The 15,718-nt window shown below is 42.6% G+C and overlaps 1 pseudogene across 1 annotated transcript; it reads left to right on the forward strand.

The window, feature by feature from the left end:
* Positions 1 to 5,229: 5,229 nt before the first annotated feature.
* LOC306659620 (zinc finger MYND domain-containing protein 19-like) lies at positions 5,230 to 6,731 on the forward strand (annotated as a pseudogene). The gene has a single exon. The product of its transcript is annotated as a zinc finger MYND domain-containing protein 19-like (transcript).
* The last annotated feature ends 8,987 nt before the right edge of the window (positions 6,732 to 15,718 follow it).

Raw genomic sequence — 15,718 nt, forward strand, 5'->3', positions numbered from 1 at the left:
GACTTCAGAGACACCAATCAGAAAAACCTACAACTTGTCATATAATTCAGCAGTGTTTGAAAGACCCTAGGGTGAAAAACCTATCTTTTATTAGCCCACTGGGAATTACACGTAAGTGAGATATTTTAATTTGTCAGTTCTTTTCACAATGCCCAACCAATAAAAGATGCTTTTATACCACTGCAACTATGCCTTAAGGAAAACTGAAAGTTATTCATAACAAAATAAGAATCGAGAGGTATTGGGGAAAAGTTCATTGAAATCAAGAACTTTCTATCCATCCATGTGTTTAGCAAACACATATCGAATACTTCCAAAAAAACATCACTGCATATATTAAAGACTTTTTCCTTCAAAGAATTTATAGTTCAAATAAGGAAGTAGAGAATGGAACTCACATTCACCTAGTACCTTCTATGAGTCAGTCAGGACATAATACATGAACATTTCAATAGCAATGAAGACAGATCTACTCTTCCAAGATGTGTGCGATTAAGGGTAAAACACAAAGTCTATAGATCAGTGGTTCTTTCAAAGTAGGACCCTAGGAACAACAGTATCAGTATTACCGGGACACTTCCTAGAAATGCAAAATCGCCTGTACCACCAAAGTATTCTCCTGAATACTTTGAAGATGGAACCCAGAAACCTGTTTTAACAAGCTCTCTGGGTGATTCTGGTGTACATTAAAATGTGAGAACCACTCTGATAAGTAGATCATGATACATAACGAGGCGGGTGGCAGGGAGGGCAAGAGAAGAATGGAGGAACTTTGGATGGTGTAGAGGAAAATGGGTAGGAGGCGGGAGGAAAGATAGTAGACTGAGAGACAGTATCACCCTATGTACATGTATGATTATGTGAATTTACACATGTAAATCTACATTGTGTACAACCACAGAAATGAAAAGTCGTACCCCACTTGTGTATAGTGAACTAAAATGCAGTCTGTAAAAATTAAAATTTTTAAAAAATGTATTTAATGAGAAAGACAAAAAAAAAAGTGAGAACCACTGATCTAAATAAGGATTTTAGCCATCCTCTAAGGGAGGAGAAGTCAGACCTTGGGAAATAGGTAAGAGAGAGGAAGACAGATAAGCAGAAGGAGGGAACGAGGCCCCAGAGCTAGACTGTGCACTTACTCCTGAACCCTCTGCCACTGTTCAGGATCTCGAAGGCTTCATTTTGATAAGGGCAAATCACCAGTTTTTGATTGAAAGGTTGGATTTTAGACACTTTAGACAGAGTTTTATTAATGATCAGTCTAGGCCTGGGTCCTGATACTTAATCTCCCTGTTGAAACAGTTCCTACTGTCCTTAGTTCTTCACAAGATGACATTATTAATTCCTAACTCTGTAAACAAAATTCTACTTAGACAGCCCCTTTCAGGCTACTCCTTTCTTGGTTATTTTACAAACTCTTTTCAGTACTTATTCTCTCCACTCTAAGCAGAAGTGGATTTTAAAAGGAAAAATTCACAAAGTATTGAAAAATGAGAACCTGAATTTTAATCTATCATCCCATAGAGAATTGCACATTTCAAAAATTATTTAAAACTCAGCAGCTTGTTCAACAGTTGCAGCTGCAACTTAACAACCAATCACATTACTGTACTATGTGGAACTCTCTAGCCATTTTGCAAACAGTTCTAAGGCTCAACAACCTGCTTCCCAAAATGCTTATTTTCTGAGAAAAATCTGTATTTAATCTGCTGATGTCCCACCCTCCTACGTACCCACGTTTCTTTCCAGCACCCCTCAGGTTCCCAAATATAATAAGAACAAGTATAGTTAAACTACACAGTCAGTCAGGTGCAGTGGCACATGCCTGTAATCCCAGGAACTTGGAAGACTGAGGCAAGAGCATCACACATTTCAGGAGAGCCCCAGCAACTTAGCAAGACTATTTTAAAAATTAAAAATTAAAAGAAAAAGGACTGGGGATGTAACTCAAATGGTAAAGTGCTCCTGGGTTCAATCCCTTGTACCCAAAACAAAAACAAACAAGCAAATATGCACAGTAAAAACTACGTGACACAGCTTCGCACAGTGGCAGTATCATAGTCAGTGAAGTTTATCTGAGGCACAGTTATTGCTAATTGGACTTAAAAAAAAAAACTATATGACAGAAACAAGTTTTGCATTCCATGTCACCAAATGAAGTCTAACAGACTTTCCCACTCAAAACAAACTCTCTGCTCTGTTCCTTTAACTCATTCAACAAACACTATGAATATGCCTCTTTGGAAGAGGCTGCCCACCATGGACACTGAGCATCCTGCATGTTCTTGCTAACCATGCCAAATGGCACAGATGTGTGGCTCCTAAAACTAAAGTAAAGTAAAGCAGCCACAGGTAACTACCTGCAGCTTGTTTCTTGCTACATTGTACCTGATTCAAAGATTCTGGGCCTTTGACCCTGTTCCTCTGCTGTGATGTACCTATGGTATGTAGCATCTGCCTAGATCCATTGTGCCCAGGAAGGATCCAGAGGTGGCAGAACAGTCCCACTTTGCCAATGGCCCTGCTGTTTGCTCTGCAGTGAGTAATAAACTATGTTGCTCTGATCCCTGAAGTCTCGCCTACTTGAGCACCTAGAGAGTGGCAGTAGGTTTGCTCCTTGCCTGTTTCTGTGACACTGGGGTTCTTCCTGACACCTCTGATGTGTGCAGAATGACCATAGCCCCTGTTGCTCTGCATCCCAGCACAGAAGGGCCATGGACCCAGTAGGCACCACAAGGATGAGACTAGATGAGACTTCGATGGACTACATTTTTTGAATCTTTGAGTAAAGTCTCCTCGATGACTCCTATTCCGACATGAAAACCCAGGGAATCTTTTATCAGGTTCTGATGGCTTTACCTGTTAGAATTTCCTGAATCCACCCACAGATCTACCACCTCTATGCTTATCCAGCCTGCCACCCTGTCTCACTCAATAGCCACCTCCTGAGTCCCCACATCAATTTCAGGAGCCCTTCAATCTGCTTTCCACACGATAGCAAGAGTGGCCTTTCTAAAAGAAAAATCCGCTCATTTCTTTCTTTTTCCTTTCCTCCCAAAACAAATCAGGCTGAGAGCCTCTAGGTGTGATAAAGCAAGGCAGGCATCCGAACCTGAAGTGCCTTAGACCAGAGGGTGCCACACACCCTTCCCACAGGGGCATACAGGGTCCAAACCAGCTCCACTCTGAACTCTGATACGCTCAGTCCAGGGGTCTGGAGAAGCCACCTCAGGACCCAGCAAGACTCCCTCCATATATTAGCCATTACAACCTCTTGGCTCTGAGGTTGGACTCAGAACCTCATCTTGGGGTTCACTTTTTGCCATTCGCGACTGAATTTTGTTTTGTTAGTGGTGGTTGGTTTTTTGCAGAGCCTTGCCATCACCTTTTAAGTCCTCAGAAAGTAGACAAAATCTACAATGACAACACCTGTCCCCTGCGCAGTCCCAAGCAGATGCTGGAAAACTGAATTCCCATTTGCAGCACAGCGGACATTCTCAAAGGCTCACTCTTGGGTGATGGGTAGTGAAAAGGTGAGAATATACACTTGTTTACATTTTCAAAAAGTAAAAGGGGCAGATTGCTCCCTGTCAGGTGCCTATCATCCGCCATTTGCCTGCCTCTCGCCTGTCCATCGCCTGCCTTACTCCTATCCGTCACCCAACGCTCGAGATTCACCTCCCAATCGTCTGACAAGGGTCAGCAAACTGATCGCCAACCGCCAGTGGAGCACCAGCTGCCTGCTGCTGCCTGGAAGTTCACTGTTACAGTACCCACAGGTTTGATTACACGTGGCTGCCACCATTTTGAGACAACAGCCAGGTCCCGTAGGACCCCTGGCCGGACTGACTGAGCCCCGTCTCCAGGATCCCTCAGCCCGACTGATCACTCCCTGCCTCTGGGGCCCTCACATCGACTGACTGCTCCCTGCCGCCAGGACCCCCAGATCAACTGACTGCACCTATCACTGGGTCCCCAGACCGACTGATTACACCCAGCCTCCAGGATCCCACAACCACACCAAACACAGCGGACTTCCAGGACCCCTGCCTGACCAACTGCATCCTGCCTCCAGGACCTCCAGCTGACCACGTCCACACCCCTGAGCTGCAGCTCCCCATTTGCCAACACATTTTGAAGCCAGAGCAGCCATCTTGAATAATCCTGGAAGCCATAGCTCCGATCTTCGGGTGGGGCAAATCCCATCCTGAGACGCCTGCTGGAGACTTGAAGCTCATTGTCAGGTACCTCTCATGCATCAGGCTACTGAACACTGGGAGGTTTCATTACTATATGACTGTTATACTGTAGATTTTCTTTTTTCTCCTTATTGAAAAAATTTTGTTTTTATTTCTTCACTTTTCTTGCTCTCTTTTCCTTTTGTTTACCTGTTCCCTCAGAGTCTCTCCCTTTTTTGCATGATAACATCCAATTTCTTTTGATTACACTCTCACCATTTCTATTATCTAGAACTTCTGTATATTCTTTTCTTGTCCCATTAACAGCCACATTCTACATCCCTCTGCATTCTCTTTGTCCTGCATTAGAAACTGCAGACCTTATTGCAAATCTGTTTGTTATACTGAAGATAATATTTGAACTCATTCTGTTTATTATGACAATTGTTATTGTCCTCATAGGGGCTATTTGGTCTAGGATTGCATAGTGTCTGAATTGGGCACTGCTAATATTGATCTCCCCTTAAAGAAAGGGTTTTGGAAACCTATTGGGCCACTATAAGCCTATAGGGGGAAATCTGCAATACCCCAGATCTGCACTGCTAGAGGGGAAGATACATGAACAACATGAAAAAACAAGGGAAGAAAATGATCCAAACAAATCTAGATTCTACAGTAATAGAATCCAATGACCGTATGTTAGAAGAAATGTCAGAAAAGGACTTCAGATTATACATGATTAAGATGATTCGCAAAGCAAAGGATGAGATAAGAGAGCAAATGCAGGCAATGAATGATAATACCAATAAGCTGAAAGAGCACCTGCAGGAAGCAAAAGATCATTTTAACAAAGAGATAGAGATTCTCAAAAAAAGCCAAACAGAAATCCTTGAAATGAAGGAAACAATAAACCAAATAAAAAACTCAATGGAGGCGGTGTGTGGCAGGTCCGGCGGCGGCGGCCCGCCCTGGGCCCGCCGGGTCGACTCCCGCCCTCCCGGAGCGCAGTGGCCTCGTCCCGGCCCAGCGCCTCCTGAGGGAGCGGCGTTGCCGGCCGAGAGCGCAGGCCCAGCCATGACCAACTTCAAATTGGGCATCATGCTGCTCGGCCGGGTGGCCAGGAAGACCAAATACACACTGATAGATGAACAAGACATCCTGTTGGTGGAGAGCTACTCCTTTGAGGCCCGAATGGAAGTAGATGCAGATGGAAATGGTGCTAAGATATTTGCATATGCCTTTGACAAAAACCAAGGAAGGGGATCAGGCAGGCTCATTCATGAGCTGCTGTGGGAGAGGCACAGGGGCGGCGTGGCTCCCGGTTTCCAGGTAGTGCACCTCAATGCTGTGACTGTGGACAACCGCCTGGACAACCTGCAGCTGGTGCCTCGGGGCGAGAGGCCCAAAGCCGAAGAGACCTCCAGCAAACAGAGGGAGCAAAGCTTGTACTGGCTCGCAATCCAGCAGCTTCCCACCGACCCCATAGAACAGTTCCCTGTCCTGAATGTGACCCGGTACTACAATGGCCAATGGGGATGTGGTGGAAGAAGAGGGGAACTCCTGTACCTACTGAGCGTCATCACCCTCCCTGCACAGCGATGGAGAAGCAGAGTAAGGGTGAAGCAACGTGTTCTGTTTCAGCTCCGGGAGTTCAACATCTGTGGGCGCTGCCAGGTGGCCCGTACTGTGGCTCCCAGTGTCAGCAAAAGGACTGGCCAGCCCACAAGAAGCACTGTCGGGAGAGGAAACGTCCCTTCCAGCACGAGCTTGAGCCAGAGCGATGACGGGCAGCAGAGCTGCCACTGATGCAGGCCTGTGGCTTTGGGCTCTTCCCTGGCACAGCAGAGACAGACAGGCGCTTGAACCTGGAGGTGCGGAAGAATCCAGTGGCAAGCCCAGAAAGCCACCATGAGACTCCCCATGGCACACGCCGTTAGTGGGAAAGTGCTCCTCCAGTGTTAGATGTCCAGCAGAGACAACGGGGAGGCGCCCCGGGACCTTTCTCATTATGTATATGTTAGTATGTTTGTAAACTCATGTACAGTTTTTTTGGGGGGGAGGCAAGGAGAGGGTTAGAAACCACAAATAGGATCATTTGCTGTAAGCCTCAAATGGCAAATGGTCAGCCACAAGTCTAGAAACTCAATAGTGGAGCTTCTCTCCTGGGTATTGGGGGCCCCACCATGGGTGGCCTACACAGGGTTGTGTCTGAAAGGACAGAGTAAAGGGTGGAATCATCTGACGTCTCAGCCATTCTCTGCTCCTCACCCCTTGCTGTTGAGGGTCAGGCTTATTTTTGTGGAATCAGCCAAGTGATGTGGAATGAAAGGACCAGCTGGTGCTCTTCATTGGTATCTGTGGAGCAGAGCATACCACACTTCCTCTGGAGTCTGGCTGGGAGTGGAGTGAGACAGCGTTCCACTGGTCAGCAGGAGCAGTGGGGGTGGTCCAGGAGGCCGGCCGCTGTTCCAGTGACTGTGGGGTGCACTAGATCTGCAATGGCCCTAGACTGTACCTCACTTGAAATGGGATTTTCTATCCAGAAGGATACACAGGCTGCAGGGTAGCCAGGGTGGAGTGAGTGACACTTCTCCATCAGCTATGCAGGACGTGGCCCCCAGGACGGCCATCCTTCTCCCTTTGGGGGCTATAGATGTCTGAGGGCTGGCCAGCATCTTGTCCATGTTGAGCCACCTGTGTGGCTGGGATTTTGCCTGTCTTCACGTCTAGTCAGCTGTCTTGCCCCCAGGTCCTTCCCATCTGACTGGCCCTGTGTTGGTCTGTAGGCCTTGGTACACTGTCTCTTGTAACATTTCTGCCATGTTCTCATGCCTGTCCTGGCAGAGCATGGCACTTTGGTGGCCTTTTGCCTGTGAGCAGAGCTCCTATGGCTGCTTTTAATTAATTAATTAATTTATTTATTTATTTATGATTTTTTAAATTCTGTGCTGAGGAGCAAACCTAGTACCTCACATGTGCTAAGCAAGTGCTCTACTACTGAGCCACAGTCTTGTGGCTCCTTTTTATTGTACCTGGTGGCCTCGTGGAGGAGGGAGGACTGGAAAGGGTGATTGAGCTGGGTGTGGTAGCACACACCTCCAGTGACTTGGGAGGCTGAGGCAGGAGGATCTCAAGTTCAAGGCCAGCCTCAGCAATTTATCAAGGCCCTAAACTTCTTGAGACCCTGTCTCAAAATAAACAATAAAAATAAATAAAAAATTTTAAAAAACTCGATGGAAAGCATCACCAAAAGACTAGACCACATGGAAGACAGAACCTCAGACAATGAAGACAAAATATTTAATCTTGAAAATAAAGTTGCCCAAACAGAGAAGATGGTAAGAAATCATGAACAGAATCTCCAAGAACTATGGGACATCATGAAAAGGCCAAATTTAAGAATTATTGGGATTGAGGAAGGCACAGAGATACAAACCAAAGAAAAGAACAACCTATTCAATGAAATAATATCAGAAAATTTCCCAAACTTGAAGAATGAAATGGAAAATCAAATGCAAGAGGCTTACAGAACACCAGATGCACAAAATCACAACAGATGCACACCAAAGCACATTATAATGAAGATGCCTAACATTCAATAGGATTTTGAAGGCCGCGAGAGAAAAGCATCAGATTACATATAGGGGGAGACCAATATGGACAGCAGCCGACTTCTCAACCCAGACTCTAAAAGCTAGAAGGGCCTGGAACAACATATTTCAAGCTCTGAAAGAACATGGTTGTCAACCAAGAATCCTATACCCAGCAAAACTAACCTTCACATTTGAAGATGAAATAAAATCCTTCCATGATAAACAAAAGTTAAAAGAATTTACAAATAGAAAGCCTACACTACAGAATGTTCTCAACAAAATATTCCATGAGGAGGAAATGAAAAACAACAATGGAGGTCAGCAAAGGGAGGAACTACCTTAGAGAAAAACCACTCAAGGGGGAAACCAAGCCAACTTAAAAACCAAAAATAAGCCAAATGACTGGGAATACAAGTCATATCTCAATAATAACCCTGAACATTAATGGCCTAAACTCATCAATCAAAAGACATAGACTGGCAGAATGGATTAAAAAGAAAGACCCAACAATATGCAGCCTGCAAGAGACTCATCTCATAGAAAAAGACATCCACAGACTAAAGGTGAAAGGATGGGAAAAAACCTACCACGCACATGGACTCAGTAAAACAGCGGGGGTTTCCATCCTTATATCAGATAAAGTGGACCTCGAGCCAAAGTTATTCAGAAGGGATAAAGAAGGACATTTCATACTGCTTAAGGGTAACATAAATCAGGAAGACATAACAATAGTAAATATTTATGCCCCAAACAATGGTGCATCCCTGTACATCAAACAAATCCTTCTCAATTTCAGGAATCACATAGACCACAACACAATAATTCTGGGTGACTTTAACGCAATGCTGTCACAACTAGATAGATCTTCCAAACAAAATCCAACCAAAGAAACCATAGAACTCAATAACACAATCAATAACCTAGACTTAATAGACATATATAGAATAGTCCATCCATCGACGAGCAGATTCACTTTCTTCATAGCAGCACATGGACCCTTCTCTAAAATAGACCATATGTTATGCCACAAAGCAGCCCTTAGGAAATGCAAAAAAATAGAGATACTGCCTTTGTTCTATCAAATCATAATGGACTGAGAGTAGAAATCAATGACAAAATAAAAAACAGAAATTACTCCAACACCTGGAGACTAAACAATATGCTATTGAATGAAACATGGATAACAGAAAACATCAGGGAGGAGATTAAAAAATTCTTAGAGGTCATAGAGAATGACGATACAACATATCAAAATCTATGGGACACTATGAAAGTGGTACTAAAAGGAAAATTCATTGCATGGAGTGCACTCCAGAAAAGAATGAAAAGTCAACAATTAAATGACCTAACATTACAGCTCAAAGCCCTAGAAAAAGAACAGAATAACAGCAAAAGTAGTAGAAGACAGGAAATAATTAAAATCAGAGCTGAAATCAATGAAATTGAAACAAAAGAAACAATTCAAAAAATTGACAAAACAAAAAGTTGGTTCTTTGAAAAAGTAAACAAAATAGACAAACCCTTAGCCACACTAACAAAGAGGAGAGAGAAAACTCAAATTACTAAAATTCGTGATGAAAAAGGAAATATCATGACAGACATCACTGAGATACATACATAACATAATTAGAAGCTACTTTGAAAATCTGTATTCCAACAAAATAGAATCTACCGAAGACATTGACAAATTTCTAGAGACATGTGCTCCTCCCAAACTGAACCAGGAGGACATACACGATTTAAATAGATCAGTATCAAGCAATGAAATAGAAGAAGTCATTAAAAATCTACCATCCAAGAAAAGCCCAGGACCAGACGGATTCTCAGCCAAGTTCTATAAGACCTTCAAAGAAGATCTCATTCCAATACTTCTCAAAGTATTCCAGGAAATAGAAAAAGAAGGTACCCTACCAAACCCATTCTATGAAGCTAATATAACCCTCATACCCAAACCAGGAAAAGACACATCAAGGAAAGAAAATTTTAGACCAATATCCTTGATGAATATAGATGCAAAGATCCTTAACAAAATATCGCAAACCATATCCAAAAGCATATTAACAAAATCATGCACCACGATCAAGTGGGGTTCATCCCTGGAATGCAAGGATGGTTTAACATCCGTAAATCAATAAACGTAATCCATCATGTCAATAGACTTAAGGATAAGAATCATATGATTATTTCAATTGACGCAGAAAAAGCTTTCGACAAAATACAACACCCCTTCATGCTCAAAACACTAGAAAAAGTAGGGATAGTAGGAACATAACTGAACATTTAAAGGCTATTTATGCTAAGCCCATGGCCAACATCATTCTTAATGGAGAAAAACTGAAAGCATTCCCTTTAAAAATGGGAACAAGACAGGGATGTCCTCTTTCACCACTTCTATTCAACATTGTCCTCGAAACTCTAGCCAGAGCAATTAGGCAGACTAAAGAAATTAAAGAGATATGAATAGGAAAAGAGGAACTTAAACTGTCACTATTTGCGGATGACATGATTCTGTATTTAGAGGATCCAAAAACCTCCTCCAGAAAACTTCTAGACCTCATCAATGAATTCAGCAAAATAGCAGGCTACAAAATCAACACGCATAAATCTAAAGCATTTTTATACACAAGCGATGAAACAGCTGAAAGGGAAATGAGGAAAACAACTCCATTCGCAATAGCCTCAAAAAAAAAAAATAAAATAAAACACTTGGGAATCAATCTAACCAAAGAGGTAAAAGATCTCTATAATGAAAACTAGAAAACATTGAAGAAAGAAATTGAGGAAGACCTTAGAAGATGGAGAGATCTCGGTGTTCTTGGATAGGCAGACTTAATATTGTCAAAATGTCCATACTACCAAAAGTGCTACACAGATTCAATGCAATTCCAATTAAAATCCCAATGATGTACCTTACAGAAATAGAGCAAGCAGTCATGAAATTCATCTGGAAGAATAAGAAACCCAGAATAGCTAAAGCAATCCTTAGCAGGAAGAATGAAGCAGGGGGTATGCAATACCACAACTTCAACTATACTACAAAGCAATAGTAACAAAAACGGCATGGTATTGGCACCAAAATAGACAGGTAGATCAATGGTACAGAATAGAGGACATGGACACAGACCCAAATAAATACAATTTTCTTATACTAGACAAAGGTGCCAAAAATATGCAATGGAGAAATGATAGCCTCTTCAACAAATGGTGCTGGGAAAACTGGAAATCCATATGCAACAGAATGAAACTAAACCCCTATCTCTCACCCTGCACAAAAATCAACTCACATGGATCAAGGACCTCGAAATCAGACCAGAGACCTTGCATCTTATAGAAGAAAAAGTAGGTCCAAATCTTCACCTGTTGGCTTAGGATCAGACTTCCTTAACAGGACTCCCATAGCACAAGAAATAAAAGCAAGAATCAACAATTGGGATAGATTCAAACTAAATAGGTTTCTCTCAGCAAAGGAAACTATCAGCAATGCGAAGAGAGAGCCTACAGAGTGGGAGAATATCTTTGCCACTCATACTTCAGATAGAGCACTAATTTCCAGAATCTATAAAGAACTCAAAAAACTCTACACAAAGAATACAAATAACCCAATCAACAAATGGGCTAAGGATACGAACAGACGCTTCACAGAAGAAGATCTACAAGCAATCAACAAACATATGGAAAAATGTTCACCATCTTTAGTAATAAGAGAAATGCAAATCAAAACTACACTAAGATTCCATCTCACCCCAATTAGAATGGAGAATATCAAGAATACAAGCAACAATAGGTGTTGGAGAGGATGTGGGGGAAAACGTACACTCATACATTGCTAGTGGGGCTGCAAATTAGTGCAGCCACTCTGGAAAGCAGTGTGGAGATTCCTTAGAAAACTTGGAATGGACCTACCATTTGACCCAGCTATCCCACTCCTCGGCCTATACCCAAAGGACTTAAAATCAACATACTACAGAGATACAGCTACATCAATGTTCATAGCTGCTCAATTCACAATAGCCAGATTGTGGAACCAACCTAGATGTCCTTCAATTGGTGAATGGATAAAGAAACTGTGGTATATATATACAATGGAATATTACTCAGCTATGAAGAATAACAAAATTATGGCATTTGCAGGCAAATGGATGAAATTGGAGAATATCATGCTACGTGAGATAAGCCAATCTCAAAAATCCAAAAGGCAATGATCTCACTGATAAGTGGATGATGATACATTATGGGGGGTGAGGGGGGCAAGAATGGAGGAAGGAGGAACTGTATAAAGGGAAAAGAGTGGTGGGAGGAGTCGGGGGGAGGAAAAAATAACAGAATGAATCAAACATCATTACCCTATGTAAATGTATGATTATGCAAAAAGTATGCTGTTACTCCATGTACAAACAGAAACAACATGTATCCCATTTGTTTACAATAAAAATAAATTAAAAAAAAGAAAAGTAAAAGGAACTACTACATACCTATCAGAGCGGCCAAAATCCAGAACACTGACACCACGTGTCTCAAGAACGTGGAACAACAGGGACTCCCACTCATTGCCAGCCGAATGCAACATGGTACAGCTGCTTTGGCAAACAGCTTGATAGTTTCTTGCAAAACTAAGCATTCTCTTCCGCTACCAGACAGCCGTCGAGTTCCTTGGTATTTGCCCAAAGGAGTTGAAAACTTACATCCACACAAAAACCTTTTCATAATTGCCAAAACTGAGAATTAAGATGTCCTCCCAAAGGTGAGTGGATAAATACATTGTGATACGTCTCCAGACAATGGGCACAATAGACAAGGAACGGTCAAGCCATGAAACACAAGGAGAAAAACTTAAATTCATATTACCCAGTGACAGAAGCAAGACGAAAAGGCAACACAGAGCCAGCTCCAGTTCTCTGACTGGAAAAAGGGAAACGCCAGAGACAACAGAAAGATCAGGGGTTTCCAGGGACTGGAGTAGGGATGAAGAGGCAAGGTGAAAATACTTTGCATGATACTATGGTGGTGGATATATGTCATTATGTGTTTCTACGAACTTGTAGAATGTACAACACTGAGACTGAACCCTAACATAAACTAAAGGGCTTTGGGTGATATGGACATGTTAGTATAGGTTCATCAGTCATAACAAATGTACCGCTCCAATGGGGGAATGTTGGTAACAGGGAGGTTATGTGTGTATGGGGTCAGAGGTATGTGGGAAGCCTCTGCACCCTCCACTCAATTTCGCCAAGCCCAAGACAGTCCTAAAAATAAACTCCATTTAGAAAATCAAATAAGAGGGTAGGAAAAAAAATCAAAGGATTATCCTTGATTATTATTATATTATATATGCCATATGTAACATGTTACTATATTATACTAGTATGCACAGGAAACTGAAGACAATGACAGTGAAAATTGTTAGCTGTGTTGTCTCTGGAGTGGACCTGCTGGGCTGGGCTAGGAGAATATGTGCAGAGCTGTGCCAGTTGGAGTATTCACTGCAAGTAACGAGGAACTCCAGTTGATCCAAGTAAAACAGGAAATTTGTTAGAAGAGTGTATGACAGCACAGATACTACCAGAATCAGGCTCTGAATAGCCAGAGACAACATCCCAAGTCAATATTATCTTTTGCAGTAAAAAGCAGGCTTTGCCTCAGAAGGAAGACACCCCCACACAGCTAAGTGCTCAAAAAGAATTTCAACACAGCTATTCCACTCCTAGCTTGTACATGCAAAAGAACCAAAAGGAGAGGCTCAGAGATATTTGTTCACCAATGTTCACAATATCCAAGAGTGGATGACCCAAGTGTCCATCAATAGATGAATGAATAAACAAAATATGGCAGAAACATGCAATGGAATATTACTTGGCCTTTCAAAAGGAATGAAGTAGTGGAAACTACTACAATGGATGAAGCTTGAAGGCCTCACACTAAGTGAAAAGAGCCATGACAAAATGACAAATATTATATAATTCCACTTGTATGAGGCTCCAGGAGTAGTCAAATTCATACAGACAGAAAACAGAATGCAGGCTACCAGGGACTGGGTATGTGCTACATAGTTAAAGCATATTTTTGACCGAAGGATTTAACTTTATGACATTTATAGAATGTTCTTTCAATTATGTAAAAGTGACTGCTATAAATTAGAAGTGGGAAATTATTGAGGAAAAATGGAAAGTGAAGGACAGTATCTGTACATAAATATATTCATCAACGTGCATAAATTCATCCATCACCACCTTCCTCCACAGGAGCAAAGTCCAGACTCCTCTTTGCTTCCCTCTCCTCAGAGCCCAACCCCAGCTTCGTCACAGACAGAACTGCACAATCCCAGCAACATACGTCCAAAAAAAGGTTCTTGGCACAAGATTTATCCCTCCCTGATATCCTAATGAAAATTACATTTTTAATACCTGAGAAGGTAAACAATAACTGTCATGAAAAGATTCAGTCTTTTCCCCATAAAACAGACCACTTTGGAGGATACTGAAGCTGTGACTGGCCTGGAAAGTGGGAATCAAAGTGAATTTCTAGTCACAAACCACAAAGGATCGGGCGAGGCAGACTTTACTTCTCATCCGACTATGCACCGTGATACCCGAGATCACTCGAGACGTTAGACGTGCACACACCAAGCTAACCTACGACACAACCTCAAAAGCCTAGTACATGCAAGCACTGGAACTTCAAGTCTCCATTTTACCCAGACTGTGATGTCAAATGGAAAAGACAAACACCCCAGCCCTATAGCGCCCCACGCTGAACGCTTGAGAACAGGGAGCATGCTCCTGCCTGATGCCCGGCATGGAGTAGAATCTGAAAAGATGTTCAAAGTGGAGAAATGAGGTGGAGACCTGGAGTTCTTACCTCACACGTCTGCATGTGACCGTTGGTGGCCTCTCAATACTCAGACCAATGGCAAACTGTGACCAGGTTGAGTGGCAGCCAGGAACTAAGGAATTTCACTCATTCCATAAGCAAATACTGAATGTCTTCTATGTTACAGTCTCAGGCTACAAAGGAAAAGGCTTGCTATTCCTGGTCTCTCATTGCTGGGTCCATGACACATTTTCATTTTATGAGTTCTTGATGTTGGCCATCTGGGGCTTTGCTGACCCCAAAGGGACTGCCTTCCCCAGGCTAGCCAACTCCTACAGCCTGTGGAAATAACTCCGTCTGCAAGTGCGCTTTCCAGGCAACCCACAGCCCACACTCCTATTCCCTCCTCCCTCTGACTCTCAACCTCAAAGCTACCTAATCAATCCCAGCAAGGAGCCAGACAACGAGAAGACCAACCCTACAGCCCAGAGTCCACTGAAATCATTCAGACTAGAGAAACCAAAGCCGTTTACCCTGCTCACTTGTTCTTCCCACAGACACCAGAATAGAACCAGTTATCCATGGTTTCTCATTACTCCCTCTGCCCCCTGGACAACCCTGGTCCCTGCAGAGAAAGGCATCAGACATTGAACATGAAGAAGTTTCTCTTCTTTAAGGCAGTCAGTTTCTCGTATGTAAAGAAAGTAGGGGGAAACTAGGTGTCTAAGTCAACTCCAGTCTACAGTCAATTCTTTCTTAATCGTCTCTGACTTCTTGATATAGGAGATACCAAAAATAATAATAATAACAAACAAACAACAAAAAATAAGCCATATGGATTGAATAATTATGTCCCATGATCCCCAAAATTCATCTGCTGAGGCCCTGGTCCCCCAGTATCTCAGAATGTGACTCTATTTGGAGATAGGAGGCTTTATAAGGAACATTATGGTTAAGCGAGATCATATGAGTGGGCCTTCATTCACTTCAACTGCTGTCCTTATAAGAAGTAATTTAGACACAGAGAAACACCAGGGATGTGCACACGTAGCTGAAAGGTCACGTGAGGAGCCAGCAACAAGGCAGCCACCTGCCAACCAAAGTGAGAGGTCTCAGGAGAAACCACACCTGCTA

Source organism: Sciurus vulgaris, assembly GCF_902686455.1.
Source record: "Sciurus vulgaris genome assembly, chromosome: 4".
In the NCBI taxonomy this organism is placed as follows: Eukaryota; Metazoa; Chordata; class Mammalia; order Rodentia; family Sciuridae; genus Sciurus; species Sciurus vulgaris.